Raw genomic sequence first — 16984 nt, 5'->3', positions numbered from 1 at the left:
TTTATTTGTCCCTGGGGGCAACTTTGGCTTTTTAAATAAACTATAGATAAGTAAGTAAGTAAATACATAAATAAATATACAGACACACTTTGGTCAGAACACACACCAGAATGACCATAAAGCAGGAAAATTAAAAAGAAAGAAAACTTCTGAACTTGGCAGTCACAGTCCCAGTCAGGCTTTATGCAGACATATTGCTGCTGGTATAAAGAAGCCTAAGTAAGGTTTCCTGACACAGTTCTGCTAAATAACTGGTTGGCTGAAAGTGCTTTGTGTCATTGTGTCAGAGAGAGATTGTGCAGAATTGTTCATTATGGCACTCAGTTTTGTTTTAATTCTCCCCTTTGCTGCTATCTCCAAGGGGCCCATAGTGTGTCTTATAACTGAGCTTGCCCTTTTAATTAGCTTGTTGATTCGGTGGGCCTCTCTTGAAGTGACGTTACCAGCCAATTATACCACAGTGTAGAAAACTGCACTGGCCATTTCTGAGTTATAGAAGATGTGAAGGATATCACTACCCACATTAAAGCAATTCAGTCTTCCAAGGAAAAAAACCTGCTCTGCCCTTTCTTATATATTTCCTCTATGCTCCGAGACCAGTCTGACCTGTCATTAATTTGACCCCCCCCAAGTCCTAAGTACTTTTAGGAGTGGACCACCTCTACATTCAATCCTTGAATAGTGACTGGACATAGAGGGTGTTTGGTGCACGAAAGTCAACAGCTAGTTCCTTGTTTTGCTGATGTTAAGATGCAGACAATTCTCTTTGCACAAAGAAACAAACGTTTCCACCTGACTCTTATACTCTGTCTCATTCCCTTCATCAATACACCCCATAAGTGCAGATTTATCTGAGAATTTCTACAAGTGACAAGACCTGGTGTTATATTTGTTGTCAGAGGTTTACAGAGTGAAGAGAAAAAGAGACAGGACTCTACCTTGTGGGATGCTCCAGTGTCACTCACGTCCATATTAGAGACACAGTGCTTGAGTCTCACAAATTGCAGTCTGCCCAACAAATAGTCCAATCATCCAGGACACCAAAGGCTCATTCACCTGCATATCTTTGAGTTTACCACTTAACAGCTGAAAGCACTGGAGAAATCAAAAAGCATAATCATCATAGTGTTGCCAGTTTTGTCCAGGTGAGAATATGTTTGGTGGAGCAGTTAGATACCTGCATATCCACTCCAACCTTGTTCCGATAAGTAAACTGCAGTGGGTCCAGGTGGTCTACCACAAGAGGACTCATATAGTCCAGGACCAGCCTCTCAAAGGTATTCATGACCTAAAATATAAGTGCCACTGATGTGTAGTCATTAGGTGAAGAGGCTCCTGCCTTCTTTGGAACTTGAACAATGCAGGATGTTTTCCACAGCAACAGCATTTTCTGAAGCCTTAAGGACACACTGAACAGATGACATAGCCCACTTATAAACTCAATATACCATACATGTCTTTGTGATTTGAGAGGAAACTGAAGAGCACACAGAAAATCCAAGCAAATATGGTGAGAACATAAAGTGACCAAACTTAGAATTGAAGCTTTCAGGTAGCAGAACTTTCCAGCACACCCCCACAAATATTCAATTTGTGGCTTTGTATATTTGTTTCAATGATAAATGTATTAGTGTAATTTTTCCAGGAAACGTTTTATTTTTAAAATGTTTCAATCACACTGCAATGTGGTATAATTCAGCCTTGCCTAAAATAGTTTGTTTCAAAAATGGGAGCAGTGAAGCATATCATCTCAAGTGCAAAGAGAAAAATGAATTTAATCCATGTCTATAACATATAAATTCCTATTTTGCCTTTTTTAAAGCCATGTCTAAGGTGCTTAGTGAGATATTCCGGCTGAATGTTTCTACTCAGCTTGTTTTGACATGGATCAGTAAGTCATAAAACTACTCTGTCACAATTCAGTGGCACTGCAGGCGTGTGTGTTAAACATACACAATGGCCTGTGTATATGAAAAAGGTATGCTGTAAAATTTGATCAGCAGCAATTCGTATGGAGCAGCATTAATGGGTGGTACTTTCTAGGATTCACAAGCAGTTAAATTAAACACTTAAATGAAATCTGTCATTTCAAGAATGGGTCCAAAGCTAAGAGTAAAAGCTTCATAATAATCAGCACTGACTGTTCTTGTCTAGGCAGGCAGTGGTACTGTGTTGAGGCAAAACTGTTTTTACAAAACCGTTTTTTTTTTCTTTTTACTGTAGCTTAATGGAACGGTTTGGGAGCGATGCTTGTTGGATGCCTTTAAAATATTTATTAACTTCATCAGACTAATGTCTTTTTTATGATAGTCGTGTCAGATTACTTTTGCATATTTCAGTTGTTTTTATATACCAGCTTTGACCTGGACCACATTTTAATTTTACAAGTGGCACTTAAATGCAGCATCCTGGAGAAGTCTAGCATCAGTGTACCCATGTTAACTACATTTTTTTCTTCGCTATGGGCTCATCACTCTGATCGGTGAGTTTGCTGTATTCCAAAAAGACACTTAGTAGTTCTTCTTTTTTTTTTCTAGATAGTAAACTCACAGTTAGGAATCCTTTACCAAACATATTATTAATTAATTGGAGCCAATATATTTTTTTAGTGTTGATACACTGACATAGTATTTCCCATTGGGATTAATAAAGTATCTATCTATCTATCTATCTATCTATCTATCTATCTATCTATCTATCTATCTATCTATCTATCTATCTATCTATCTATCTATCTATCTATCTATCTATCTATCTATCTATCTATCTATCTATCTATCTATCTATCTATCTATCTATCTAGTAAGACTCAGCATTCTTGGCATTCTCTATCATGTCTGGAAAATACCAGCTGCAGGACATTTATGGCAAGGTGGTTTAGTGGCAAGTGCTGCTGCCTTCTGTTGAGAGGAGACTGGACATGACTCCAGGCACAGCCATTGTTTGTATAGAGTCTACATTTATTCCTCATGTCGATATGGATTTTCCTCAAACATCCCAAAAACAAGCGTGTTAGATTAAGTTGGGATGGATGTGAATGAGTATGAGTGAGTGACCAGCACCTCTTCCTGGACCTGCCTTCTGCTTAATCTTACAGTGAAATGATCTGGCCAGCAGTGACCCAGAAATTGGAATTAAGGGGGTTCTTAAAACTAAAAGAGGGACAAAGATCTTTAGGTAAATTGTGATCAGTAGGGAACACTCTTGATACATTCCTGAACCTAGAAGAGTAACTATACAGTTGAAGTTACTAAAATAAGGTGGTGTATTATACAAATTTTATAAGAAAAGATAACACAAAGAGAGGCGAGGGGAGAGAGAGGTTAGGAACACGCATTGATACAGTACATTGCCACACCCACCACACGACAACCAACCTCAGAATCCCAGATTAGGACCCGAATGCAGCCATGCAATGGGTGACACCTCAGCACAACACTAGTTCAGATGGAATGGACCCAATGTGAGGTTTTTTATGGTGGCTGGAGTGCCAATTGTGCCACCAACCCCCAAGTTTTTCCGTACAGGTTGGATGGCCTACATGCAGGGCTGGATGCAGATTAACATCATACCCAGGACGGAGCAATGGCAGATTAAGGGCCTTGCTCAAGGGCCCAACAGAGTAGAGTCCCTTCCGATTGCCAGTGCAGATCCCTAGCCTCAGAGCCACCACTCTGCCTTCACAAAGATAACACAAAGGAAGCATCAAAATTAAGGGATAAAACAATAAACCTGCTGGCCTCCCAGGCCTTGGCTTACCAATGGGGTGCCTGCAGCACTTTTCCATCTTGGCCCAATATCAACAAACTCTAGCATATTATCTGAATTATATTTGGCATCTGTACCTCTCAGCAGATGAGCACATGCCCAGTTATTTTTCTTCTGACTCCCAATTCAATGGCTTTTGTGGCTGAGAACTTATTTTAAGTGCCACCTCGTAACTATTTCTGGGGTTACTTCTGGTACTGTAGGAAACACTTTTGGGCCAAAGACTAGTCTGTTTCTTGAAGTGGGACACCAGGTCAGTGCTCCTTCAAATGCAACCTGCTGTTGTTGCAAGTCCTCAGAGGTGTATTCAACTTACGATTCAGATTCTCCAGCACAACATAAGGCTGACCCTCACAAGCTTCTTTGAGAATACTGAAAACTAATTATTGAACTGTATAAGATGCCAGCCTAGTCACAAAATTTGCTGTGAAAAAACAAAAAAAAGAAAATACTACAAAGGAAAGAGGACATGTTGCACAAATAATAAGTTCATATTTTATGTGCAAATGTGTATTGGAGCCTGAGATTAAATATCCACAGGTGGTGCCTGCTTTGTGCCCAGAGCTTCCAGCATTGCCTTTAGCCAACTACAACCCTGAACTGGATGAAACGGTCTGTACAATGTTATATTAAGTAAATACCTGAAATAAATGTGCAAAGTAATGCAAAGAAAGAAAATGTGTGCTCATTTTGTTTTTCTAATGTTTTGCCAATTTTAATGCCACCGTTCTAGGAGTCTTTGTTGGTCACTGATCCTCACCTTTCACTTTTCCCACCATGGTACTCTGATCTTTTCAGTATTGCTCTTCAAACACACTTCTCCAATAGTTTATTGCTCCTGCTATGTTCCAGAGTAGTGGTCCCATTTCTGGGTTTCCAGAGGTCTCAGGATGGTAAGGAAGCAGAGACAGAATAGCAAGTGTAAGAAGCCTCAGATGTTCAATTGAAAAATATTTTCCAGCTTCCAATTTATGTCCCAGTGTTACAAATAAAATGTGGCTAACAGAAAGGAAAATCCTTCTCCTTTTGGAAACACGATCCATAATTTCCTTGATAGGTGACATATGCTATACTGCCTTCATTTTGATGACTGTGGCAAAAAAGATATCAAAGCTATTGTTTCAGTAGCTAATGAACCCAGGTGCAATTTTAAAATTCATGATGTAGAGCATATAAAAAGGATGTAACCTGTACCATTGATTTAATTTTGATACCATCAGAACGAGCAAGTCAATGGCCCTTGGAGAAAATGTAATTGTGTATTTTATAGGCAGTTACCCAAAAGCATGTTGTGGCCTTTATTGTCTGGCAGATGTTATTTATTTAGGCCTATCAGCATATTAAGCTTCCTTTTAATTTACTCTAAAAACTACAGAAGTGCTCAGGCAACACTGATTTATAAATCCACAATCCTGAAAGTAGCTTTTTCCACTCTTACAATACTGTTGGTTGTAGACTGGCAAAATACAAACTTCAAGGACAGGAGATTGATATCTTATATTAAGATTATTTTACACTAGCCTTCAGTAAAGTTATCCAATTTTCAAACCCCCTTATTCCATTATGTGTCACTGGGAAAAGCTCCAAGCTCACAGTGGGAACCAATCCTAGTCAAAAAGTTAGACTATCTCAAAGCCTACATAAAACCCTATTCGTAAAGGTACAAATTAGAGTGCAAAGTTAAGTTAACATGCATGTCCACAGAATGTGGGAGTAATCCAGAGTAGGGAGAGAAATCTCATGTTAACACAGAGAGGAATGTGCATACTGCATACAGATCAACCTAAGTCTCTTGAGATGCATGGTAATATGCTGCTTAGCCCAAGTTTTGGTCAAATGAACGAAAAAATGTAGCATAATCACATTAAAAAATATATATATATATATATCGCTATACAACTAACTGTGTAAGGCCGTGCTTTTTTGGGACCTAGAAACTATTGAAATCATCAGAAAAAAATTGAAATGTAGAGATGTCAGGTAATTGAAAGGAACTACTCTGGGAATCTCTCTCTCTCTCCTAGGAGATTTCGTTTTGCCGACATGCTTGCATCATTTGTGCATTAGTGGCTAAGCAACTGTGTTTCTTCGGAGTTTTCGTTTTGTCGACATGCTGGCCTCGATTGTGAATCCTTGGAAGTGGAGTCCTCTCACTTCTGGGATGGAGAGACACACACACTTCCACGTATAGACGTTTATAAATGAGATGTATTTATGCTTTACTGTTTACAGTTATGTGTATTTTATATATAGGGCTAAAGTATATTATATACTGTATATTGTACTGTATGCATAAATAATTTGACTCATTAAGGGTGTGCTTTACTGATAGTTTTTGTTTTAGAAGGAAGATATCACTGAAGAACCAAAATGAAACAATTTTCTTCAAGACAGCTGAGGAGAAGAAGCAAAAAAAAAAAATCATAATACTGATGAAAAAGCGATTGCTTATTGTACCTTTGGATTAATGAAAGAAACACAATTGAAATGTTATTGCTTCTCTCTTTTTCAGAAACCTTTTGTAAACAGCCTTCAGCAGCAGATAGCAGTTGCTACCGTCTCACCTGGTATTCTCAGAAATGTTTAGCTTTGACAGGATTGTGAAAGTCAGTTCTATCACATGTGATGCACCAGTCAGACATCTAAAGACACAGGCACTGTCTATGGGGTACACTCCACCAATTGCTCTTACAATTCTAAAGTAGAGTCCTGGACTAATGCTAGAGAAAAAACACGTTGGTGAAACCGAACTGAAAAAGTGACACCAAATGCGTCCGAGTCTCTAGGTTGCCATTAACTATTTTTAAAATCAGATTAGGCTAGGAAGCCTATTCTGTCAGAAAGAGCAAAATCATTATCCTACCAAAGCACTCCCATAAACCATAAACAGATAAATTTGATTTACATCAATGAAATAACAAGCCCAATATAATCACACAACTGTAGGCACTGGAAGTATAACAATAATTATCTTTAAACACTGAACCATGATTTATGTTTTCTATGTCCACGCCAATGTATGCAAAGAACACAATATCACCATCGGCTAAATGCACAATGTCAGAAAAAATTTCAATCTAGAAGCAAACAATAAAGACCTTTTTAGGTAGCCAGAAGCAAATATGAAGAATATCACCAATCAAGCCATAGATGGTAGTGAACAATGGAGGATAACATATGTCCAGTATTAATACAAGTTTTAATGTAAGATCATTTGAGAGACTTTCATTTTTTGATTTTGCACTGAAAGCCTTGTGTTAGTCATGTTATCATGTTGATCATTTAGTTTTATTTTATCATGTTAGTTTTTCCTAAGCTACTCCAGATGGAGGATTAAAAATATCGTTGTTTTGGTTGATGTTTTCAAGTCTGACATAATGAATTAATGTTGATCTTCTTGTTATTCCAAATAGCATGGAAATGTCCTATAAAACTGAAAAAGAAAAAAAAAATCTATAAAGTAGTGAGCAATGCCAGGCTCCTTAAACATATCAGAGTTTTTAACATTTCATTTAAATAATAGCACTACTAGGGTCCTCTGCTGCTAAAGCTTTCAATACCAGCGACTGAACTCTGAACTCAAACATTAAGTGTTGTCAATGGTAAAGTACTGAATGCAGACAAATTGAATTTTAATTATTCGTGTTTCCACCTTTAATCTTTTGTTGACACCCATGCCTGAAGATGTGGTTACAGCATGGGAACATCTAGCAACTTTGGCTTAGCTTTTTAATAACCCAATAAATTTTGCTATGAATTCATGAAAGGATGTGGAAATGTAACCCATGATTTTATTTTCTTTTTCTTTTTGAGCATCCTGATTATGATTCTAATATACAATATAGATAGATAGATAGATAGATAGATAGATAGATAGATAGATAGATAGATAGATAGATAGATAGATAGATAGATAGATAGATATTTTTGAGACCCGACAACCCCCCAAGGGAGTGAATGCAGGACAATGTTATCGTTACTGATTGTATGCTGCGTGTGTTTAAGTGACAGCTTCCATTTGAATACATGCTTTGAGAATGTTCCTGTCTTCACAACAATAAAGCTGATGTTTCTGGAATCCTGGATTCACCTCCTTCTCTGTTGTGAAAGTCTTTGATCCATGCCTCACATGTGGTACCAGGAGTGGGATCTTCCACAGATGGATCCCCAAAAGCAACAACACGTTCCTCTTTCTCCAGAGCTGGATGAAGCCCCTGCAGGCTCTCCTGCACTTATCTGTTACAGAGATGTGTTTATGTCCCACCAATTCAAACCTAGGCCCCTGCAGTCAATGACGTCAGCAGTGGGGGAACAAGAACTGGCCACATGGGCATAAGGCTCTGTTGTGGAAACTCCACAGCTGGGATAGAGCGCAGGTGCTTTTGCTGTGATCAACCAGGACATTTGGCTTGGAGGTGCCACCTGTCACCTTCACAGTTCATGGAGACTGGCTAGGCTGAGGTATGCTGTTCTCAGGTTCCCTCTAAGGTCTTGAAAGAAGACAACTTTAAGGTCTCTGTCAAGTTGGCCAGACCTGAGGTTCCTGCCCTGTTGGACTCTGGTAGATGCCTTACAAAAGCACAGAATGGGTGAACATTTGGTGTGTCCATGGGAATGTTAAAGAGTATGAGACTGTCTTACTCCCTCTGAAATTTAAAGGGAGCAATTTTAAAGCTTAGGCTTTTCATTTGAATAAGTACATGTATCAGATGAGTGTTACTATGAAGAGTGGGAGGGCCTGGATTTCAAAACTCTGCACTTTTTCATTAAGGATTGATTCTTGTGTTAGGTGATTTCTAATTGCATAGGCGATGGGCTGACTGAGCAGTTGGTGGTCCTGTGTGGTCATAGAGAGACCACATTAAAAATTTATTCCACCCATGTCTTGGGGTGTCATCTCAGCATGGAGAGGACAAGGGATCACATTTCAAAACTCTTTATTGGCTGAATATGGGCAGAGATGTTTTGTAATTCTTGCTCCAACTGTCAAATTGTTTCCACTCATAGGGCCCCCCTCTCAATGATGCCTATTTTGAAAGTCCCTTTTGAGAGAGTTGGGTTAGACATTGTTGGTCCACTTCCCAAGAGTAAGAATGGTTATCAGTATATGCTTGTGTTGGTTGATTATGAAACAAGATATCCTAAGGTGGCTGCTCTGTGGTAGGCTAATGCCCAAGCTGTTGCTAAGGTCCTGTCAGAGGTGTTCATTCAAATTGGCATCTCATGCGAGAATTTAACTGACCAGGGTATGCCCTTTACTTCCTGTGTCATGAAATAGCTATGTGATAGCCTTGCAATTAAACAAATGAGCACCACTGTTTAGCATACTGAAACGAATGGCCTGAATGAGCTATTTAACAAGACTTTAAAACAGATGATTGGCGGGTGGCTCGTGACGACTCGACCTCCTGGGACAACATGTTGCCCTTCTCTTGTTTGCTGTTCGGGAATCTCCCCAGGTATCTACCGGCTTAAATCCATTTGAAGTATTACTTAGCAGGTGGCCACGAAGGGTGTTGGACATTTTTCAGGGGTTTGCACTGAAACTCATGGGGCGATATTTGTCGATTGGGTCGCTTCGCTCCAAGAACGTATTTCTAAATTGTCGTCCATCGCTGTGGAGAACCAGCAACGCAAACAGGAGGTCCAAAAATAATTATGATGAGCAAACTTTATTAAGTTAGGCTTAATTTTAAAACACAGTTTTGCATGGCATATGCATAAATGCCATGTTTTTGAAGAAATAACATTAACTTGAAAAATAACAAATTTATCCTTTAAGTCAGAGGATAGATGTATGGCAAGATACTGTGGATGTTAGCCATGATTTATTATTAAGTGACTTGTATTATTAAGGGCGGCACGGTGGCGCAGTGGTAGCACTGCTGCCTCGCAGTTAGGAGACCCGGGTTCGCTTCCCGGGTCCACCCTGCGTGGAGTTTGCATGTTCTCCCCGTGTCTGCGTGGGTTTCCTCCGGGTGCTCCGGTTTCCTCCCACGGTCCAAAGCCATGCAGGTTAGGTGGATTGGTGATTCTAATTTGGCCCTAGTGTGTGCTTGGTGTGTTTGTGTGTGTCATGCGGTGGGTTGGCACCCTGCCCGGGATTGGTTCCCTGCCTTGTGCCCTGTGTTGGCTGGGATTGGCTCCAGTAGACCCCCGTGACCCTGTGTTCGGATTCAGCGGGTTGGAAAATGGATGGATGGATGGATGGACTTGTATTAAAAATAATACATTAATATGATATGTAGTATTAAGATTGTCACACACTCAGAGTACAGTGAAGTTATTTATTATTTATGTATAACCATACACCATTTTGACAATGGTGATATTAAATAAAGTGTGTAGTACAAGCAGTACTATACAGTCTGAACAGGGCATACCGAATTTTAAGGAACTTGAAAGGGAAGTTAATTCTGTGGGAGTGTGAAAAAGATGATATTGCATCCATGTGCTTGCAACACTCTGCACATTAACGTTAGACTTGGCTTCAAGCTGCACAATTTTACTATAAAGTAACACATGGCAGCAAGCGTAGGCAAATGTGTAACTGGATATACGGCATGAATCATAAGGTAACCACTAGTTTAAACATGCCTTATTTTCTCTTGTCTTTCTTGCAGTCTCTTTGATTGCACAACTTGTATCTGCCAGCAACTCCCCACTCTTCAATCATACACACAATCTTATGATGACTTAGCAAAATAAATATTCCCTGGGGACTCTAATTTCCTCCCACATCCTATATATTGTATGTACATGTTAAGTTAATTGGCCTGGTATAACAGAGTTTGAGTGCAGCCTCTGATTGATGGGCATTTTACCCTATGTCCAGCTTCCTGCAACTCTGTAATAAAAAAGAAAGTAAAGGAAAAAGGATGGATGTGATTATCAAAGTACAGTCTATCTAATATTGTCATTTTTTATTTCTTCGTAAAATAGTTTGTTCTTACTACATAAAAAATATTGAGTCGAATAATTAAATTATTTGAGAGTAAAAGTGATATTGTTTGCTATTCATTTTGATGTATTTCTGAAATTGGTTCACTTTCTTTGTGTGAAGCTTCATTCTTTCAGTCATATTAGGACTTTACACTGTATTTCTTTTGTAGAGTTGCCTCTGACGTATCTTGGAGTTGCCTGGTGGGAGTGGGTGGTGGTATACCCACAAGTTTGTGACTGGATTCTGTATCATTGGAGGTTTGAGAATACCACATCAATGTTAGTTTGGTTAAATCCACAATGAGTACAATGTTCAAATATATGGATGCTCATAAATGCACCTGATAGCTGAATACCAGGGTTGAAGGTTAGTGATCAATATTATAATTGTGTCACCTGAGGCTGCATGTTGTGGACACCCAGACAAAAAGGAGTGCTGAGCCAACGACTGATCCCGAACTTGGTGGTAAGCTTAATCAGTCAGATAGACAGATTTGCAGCAGCCAAACAGGCATTGAGAGATGGCTGGGAATGACTAGCTGATACCTTTATTCAGAATGAGTTCAGCTGTCTCTTCTGAAGTGTGTCCTCTCACATCTTGGAAGAGATCAGGGGTGTACAGTTGGAACAAATTGTGTTCAAGACTTCAGCAATGTAAGTGGCTGCATCTAGCTGCAAATGTATTGGTGCCTGGCATTGCGGCAGCTTGGAACGTGTTGGTTGACACTACAGGTCTACCATAAAATGTTAGCAGGAGGGTCTGAAGATCTGAATGACATGTACCAAAGACCTGTTTGTGGGTGAAGTTTGGTAAGGCCATGTGAGGCCAGCCTTAAAGAGGTTCTGGCAAACAATTAGATGACTTAGGAATGGCCACCAGACTATTCTCAGAAAGGGTATGGGAATTTTGACATTTATTACAATACACTACTATTGCGTGTATGGAAAAGGTGGAAAGAGTACTTTGAGAAGTTTCTAGGCCCAGTGGGTATGTCCTTGTTAGAGAAGGCAGTGTCAGAAGTATTGGTTGGTCTGTGGCTGAGTTAATTGTTAAAAAAGCTCTGTAATGTCAAGGCTGTAGAGGTGGATGAGATCTGACTGGAATTGCTGAAGGCAATGGATATTGTGTGGTGCTTTGACTAGTGGGTCTTTTCAATGTTGCATTTAAGGTGAGAAAAGTGTTTCAGCAGTAATAGGGGTGGTGGTGGTACCCATTCTTAAAAGCAGGGGACAAGAGAACTTGTTCCTATTACTGAAGGATTGTAGTTTTCACGCTAACAGGATACTAAAACAGGGACTCCATCAAATAGCATAAGTTCAGATTCGGGAGGAACAATGTGGTTTTCTACTGCAATAGAGGAAGAGTGGAGTAGTGCTTTGTCTTTGCACAGATAGTTGAGGGGTTATTGGAGGTCACTAATCCTGCATAAATGTTCTATATGGACTTGCAAAATGCCTATGTTCATTTACGCTATGGTATCTTAGAAAATGCTACTGGAGTATGGATTGCTCGAGCCATTCAGTCCCTGTGTTTAGGAGTAAGACTTGTGTTTACATACTTGATGCTAAGTAGAGACCGCTAAATGTGGGCCAAGGCTTTGGGTTTTCTTCTCTCTTGTTCATAGTTTTTATCAACAGAATATCAAGACATAGTCAAGAGCTGGTTTGAGAACCTAAAGATTGCTTCTCTGCTTTTTGCAGCTGTTGTTGAAATCTTAATTTCATCAGACTACCAATAAGTCATGCACTGGAATGATTTATAACAGAAAGTGGTGTGGTGGGGATGAGAATTAGTGCCCTCATTTGAGTGGTTATGATTATCTTTTAAAAAAATTGTTTCTTGTTCCCTGTATGTAAGAGATGCACAGCTACTCCAGGTATATAAAAATATATATATTATATATAAATATAAATATATAAATATTTATATAAATATATATATAAATCATTTCACATGAAAGGGAAATTAAAAAAACATACAAGTGAGGGTAAGGTGATCATGAAATGATAAAAAAAAAATGAAATAGAGAAACAGCATTATGAGAGCTCCTCCTGTTTTCCTAGACCCCAGATATATCAGAGGGCTATCATTTAGCAATAAGCTGGGCTGGAAAACAAATGTACAACTCTGTTGGTCCCATGGAAAGTCATGGAATAGCCATTAATATCTATACATCATAATAAAGGATGAGACTGGTCGTAAAGCTGGAGCTTAATTTTGAATATTTGGAGCAGCTTGTGGGAGGAAGCATTACGCTCAACTGTGACATTACAATTAGTATTAAATATGATTTTAAGGAAAATGTCAGATTATTAAACTCAGAATATGAATACTGGTAAAAAGGTTTATCAGGATGTTTGCTTAAAAGATGAAGATTTCTTTTCCTGGCTTTAAGTTTCTCAAAGCAGCTTGGTCTTGAGGGTAGCATTACTGCCTCACAAAATCAAGAACAACTTTATGGACTTTGCACATTCTTCCTTTGTCTTTTTTGGGTATACTGGTTTGTTTTGCACACCCCCAAAGACGTGATGGTTAGGTTAATTGGTGATTCCAATGGGATACTGTATGTGTGAGGGGCCCAGTTCAGTTCTGCTTCCTGCCTTTTGCCAAGTATTCCCAGAAAAAGCTCCAGCCACCAAAACCATTGAGTGAATGAAGCTGATTTACGAATGTTACATTAAATTTAATTATACAATAGTTTCAAATATTCACCTAATATCTTTGAATATGAGGTCAGCATTGGTACACCCACCACATGACGAAACAGCTCAGGATCCCGGGTGGCAACTTCCTAGGCAGATACACGGTCCAGTCCCACCCTCCAGAAATTACCATCTATCTGCCACAGCCAGGCACTGCCAGGTGTTACGTGGGTGTCCCCTTGGCCTGGTCCAGGCAATTGGGCCCTCAACAATGAGGATTCTGTGGGGAATCTTGCCACATGGCCATAGTGCCAATACTGACGCTCCCTCACAATGCAGGTAATGTGCCTCATTTCGGGATTCCGTGAGCAACCGCTCATTCGACACAAAGTCAAACCAGCGGTACCCAAGGATTCTCCGAAGAGACACAGTACCAAAGAAGTCCAGTCTTCATCTCAGGTCACTGGATAGTGTCCATGTCTCGCAACCATATAGCAAGACAGGAAGCACCAAGACTCTAAAGACTTGGACCTTCGTCCTTTTGCATAGATATTGGGAGAGCCACACACCCCTTTCCAGTGACCTCATGACACCCCATGCTCTCCCAATCCATCTACTGACTTCATAGGAAGAGTTACCAGAGACATAAATGTCGCTGCCGAAGTAAGCAAACCTCTCAACAAAGTCAACGCTCTCTCCGCAAACAGACACACTGCCGATTGCTGTGCCCAAGAGGTCATTAAAGGTCTGAATCTTGGCTTTTATCCAGAACACTTGCAAGCCCAGACACTCAGACTCCTTGCTCACTCTTGAGAGCCCTGATTCGAGCCTCCATTGACTCCACAAAGATCACAGCATTGTCAGCAAAGTCAAGATTAATTGAATCTTTCTTCACCAACAGATGCCCCACAGCCTCTGGACCACACAACCTTGCCAAACACCCAGTCCATGCAAGCACTGAACAGAGTAGGATCAAGAACACACCCCTGATGAACCCCAGAATCAACTGGGAAAAATGCAGGGGTTCTGCCTCCAATCTGCACAGCACTCACAATACCAGTGTACAGGCCGGCCATGATATCCAGCAACTTTGAGGGGATACCACAAAGTCTTAGGATCTCCCACTGGGCAGTTCAATCAACTGAGTTGAATGTTTTATGAAAATTGACAAGGGCTGCAAAGAAACTCTGTGGATATTCACATTTGCACTCCATGAGAATCCTCAATGCCAGGAAGCAGTTGATGGTAGACTTCTTAGGCGTAAAGCCAGACTGCTCCGGTTGCTGGTATGTGAGTATGTAATAACGGATCCTATTGATGACGACCCTAACAAGGACCTTACCTGGCACTGAGAGTTGCTGCAATCCAGGCGATCACACTTCCCTTTCCAGATAGGGACGACAAGGATCCAGAGATATCCAACGTCCTAGCCGGAGGATCAGCTTTAAACAGCTGCTCAAAGTACCCCGCCCAGCGGATCACATCTACAGTGTCATCCATAAGGACCGTTCCATCACCTGCCCTGACTGCCACTCTCCGAGGAACAGATTTGGATGTGCATAATGCTTTGATTCCTCTATAATTCCTTTTGAATATGCATACAAAAATCTTTTGTACAATTCCGTAAATAGATGACTTATATATAAAAAAACTATTTTGGGATAACATTATAACATCATCATCATAAACAGACAGTTCAAGCTGGATATCTAAAAGCCTCATAATTAGCTAATCCTTCTAAATACATGTGTAATGGTCCAAACATGAAGGAAATCACATATAATTAATGGAAACCAGCCTTGCTGCCATTTTATTTAGCCAGTAATTGTGCTGAACAACAGAGTATAATAAATATGTAGCAACACCTCATTTCCCCATGCTATATATATTTATGATAAAAGTCTACTGTCAGGTTTTTTGGCAGCGTAAATAAATTGGCTTCTCACACACGATATATAGAAAGCAATCTGTAGGCCACCCTTAAGAATCATCCCAGATAATTTTCATATTAGTCTTAAAATTATTAATCTCTTATTAAAGTATATTCTAGTCCTGTTTTTATTGGTTGTTCCAGTTTTTTTCCAAATATGTAGTCCCTGTGAGAAGCCACTTTTATTAAATTTAATCTTTTTCTCCAAAAAACACTTTCTTTTAAACATTAAATTCACCTTGCAAGCCCATTTGAACAGATGAGGAATTTTAGTTAATTAATCATTGATGGATTAAACTACTGCGGTGGGTTGGCACCCTGCCCAGGATTGTTTCCTGCCTTGTGCCCTGTGTTGGCTGGGATTGGCTCCAGCAGACCCCCGTGACCCTGTGTTTGGATTCAGCGGGTTGGAAAATGGATGGATGGATGGATGGATGGATTAAACTAGAAGTGGAAACAAAATACCTGACCTCAGTTTTCTGATATATTTTTTTATCGTTTATGGAAACATAATTTTCTTTATAGTTCAGTTTGGCAGCAGATTACTCATGAATAAATTTAATGAACCCAAGATAGACAGCATTCTTTCTGCCAGACTTCAGACTACAAAAGTCTGCTTTGATAAGTAAAAGCTGCAGCATATGTGAAACGTGCAACAATAAACTAATAAATATAATAATTGGTCCTTAAAGTCTTTCTATATGAACAAATGGAGCATTCCATGTATTCCTATGCTAGAATGGTATTTTTCCTGTACCTTCTTTTCTTTCTTAATAGAGCTTCAGTCATGGCTAATAATTGCTGGTTTACCTATCACTTTGCATGCCAAGAGGTGTTGAGACTGGGAGTTGGACAATTTATCATGTAGAGTTTCCTAAGACCAGGGGCCTCATGTATAAAACTTGCTCATGCCATTTTTTACACAAAAGTGGGGTTTTAAAAAACACAAATTTGAAGTGGAATTTGGCATAAAATTACAGAATGTTTCGACCATCTCTAAGTCCCACACATACTTTTACAGTGTTGTCATATTAGGCAGCAAGGCAATTAACTCTACAGAAAAGCTTATTTCATTGCATATTTCAATAACACATTAGTCAAATTCTGATGCCCGTCCATCTATACATTTCCTAAACCTACTTTATCCTAAGCAGGGTTAAACTACAGTTAACTGACATGTTCTCTCAGTATAGCTATCTTCGATGTTGGTAATAACCAGTATTGTATACACTTAATATTAATTTCCCTAGAGTGTAGGCTAACTACTTTGTCCATAAAAGGGTTGTGCTGTGTGTTATACAACATAACTAGCAATGGTTGCTTTACCAAGAAGCAAATCATCACACACAGCATGACTTTGAAGTCTGCTTTGTTCACTATCTATTAAAATAAAGGAATAGTGGGTTCATTGATTAGAGACATTTGAGCATCACATATTAGTTGTATATTAATTGAAGAAAAGTATTTTGTGTTTACAAATGCAAATTAATTCTCTGATAATTCACAAAATTTGTGCACTCTGTTGCATCAATAACATTAGGAAAATTACCAGTCTCTGCAAAATGCTTTTTGATCCCGGCTTGCTCACTGTGAATGTAAGCAAATTGCATGTATTGCACCTGGGTGGCATCTCAATTATACCCACTCATACAGATGGCATGACACGGCTTACAGATGACTGTGAGATTCCAAACCAGTTAG

Source organism: Erpetoichthys calabaricus, chromosome 8, assembly GCF_900747795.2.
Source record: "Erpetoichthys calabaricus chromosome 8, fErpCal1.3, whole genome shotgun sequence".
NCBI classification, from domain to species: domain Eukaryota; kingdom Metazoa; phylum Chordata; class Cladistia; order Polypteriformes; family Polypteridae; genus Erpetoichthys; species Erpetoichthys calabaricus.
This window is presented reverse-complemented; position numbering follows the sequence as displayed.